The following is a 1,298-nucleotide window of genomic DNA, read 5'->3' as shown; positions in this document are numbered from 1 at the left end:
GGGGGACGTGTCCGGAGAGTATGCTGGCCATGCAAGAACTGGGATGTTTTCAGCTTCCAGGAATTGTGTACAGATCCTCCAACATGGCTGTGCATTATCATGCTGCAACATGAGGTGATGGTCATGGATGAATGGCACAACAATGGGCCTCAGGATCTCATCACGGTATCTCTGTGCATCCAAAATGCCATCAAAAAATGCACCTGTGTTCGTTGTCCATTGTTCATTGTCCGTAACATACGCCTGCCCATACCATAACCCCACCGCCACCATGGGCCACTCGATCCACAGCGCTGACATCAGCAAACCGCTCACCCACACGACGCCATACACGCTTGTGTAGGCAAAGGAGAAGTGCTCACTAACACAGATTTAGACAGATTTGTGAACAATATTTGAGAGAAATAGGCCTTTTGTGTACATAGAAAAAGTCTTAGATCTTTGAGTTCAGCTCTTGAAAAATAGGGACAAAAACAAAAGTGTTGCATTTATGATTTTTTCAGTGTATGAAATAGTAATTTTTTTTTATTAGTTTAAACTAGAAACCTAATCATATTAATGACAATATGGTAAATGACCTGTCATGCTATTTTATGTTTGTTTTTAAGTGTGTTTGTACCCGTTTCTTCTGTTTTTAGATGAAAGAAGATAATAAGGATCCCAACCCGTTTGCACAAATCTCAGTGCAGGATGTTACTCGTGACAGCCAGGTAAGACACACAATTACCACCTGTGCCAACCAAACTTTCCCATGTGACCCGCTCTTCTCACTCACTTATTTCCCCTCTTCTTAGATTTACTGGAATACCGTGAACCCTAAGTGGAAGGACATGTTCACTTTTTTCATCAGAGACCCAAGCAAACAGAACATTAGTGTACAGGTATGCTATCATCATCTGCCCTGTTATGAACATACACAAGCTCTCAATACAGGTGTAAACAGGGTTCAGATGTGATTGCCTCCAGGATTCTTTTTCCAAATGTGAATTTTTCCTGTTTGACATTCATGTTACTTAAGCCATTTTTACATTGACTTATTCTCTTTTTCAGGTGAAGGATAATGACCATGTTCAGGTTTTGGGAAGTCTGTCCATTCCTGTTTCCCATCTTCTCTCGAGTCCAGATCTGACTTTAGATCAGTGGTTGAAACTTGAGAATTCCGGCTCAGACAGCTGCATCCACATCATCACAGTTCTCAGGGTAACATCATCTGACACACAATACACAAGATTGAGTACACATATACATATACTCTACCATGCAAAAAACAACAACATAATTTTCCACTTTATTTACAA

At 40.8% G+C, this 1,298-nt stretch overlaps 1 long non-coding RNA gene across 1 annotated transcript; it reads left to right on the top strand.

The window, feature by feature from the left end:
• Window positions 1–684: 684 nt before the first annotated feature.
• On the top strand, window positions 685–1,080 carry LOC143718535 (uncharacterized). The gene is made up of 3 exons (XR_013196436.1): window positions 685–710; window positions 795–881; window positions 1,051–1,080. It is a non-coding gene; the product is annotated as an uncharacterized LOC143718535 (long non-coding RNA).
• The last annotated feature ends 218 nt before the right edge of the window (window positions 1,081–1,298 follow it).

The sequence above is a fragment of the Siphateles boraxobius genome, unplaced genomic scaffold (genome assembly GCF_051911475.1).
Source record: "Siphateles boraxobius isolate OS27281-9 unplaced genomic scaffold, OSU_SipBor_1 61, whole genome shotgun sequence".
Lineage (NCBI taxonomy): Eukaryota > Metazoa > Chordata > Actinopteri > Cypriniformes > Leuciscidae > Siphateles > Siphateles boraxobius.
Note: the sequence above shows the minus strand (reverse complement) of the source record. Positions and strands in the feature narration are given on the sequence as shown.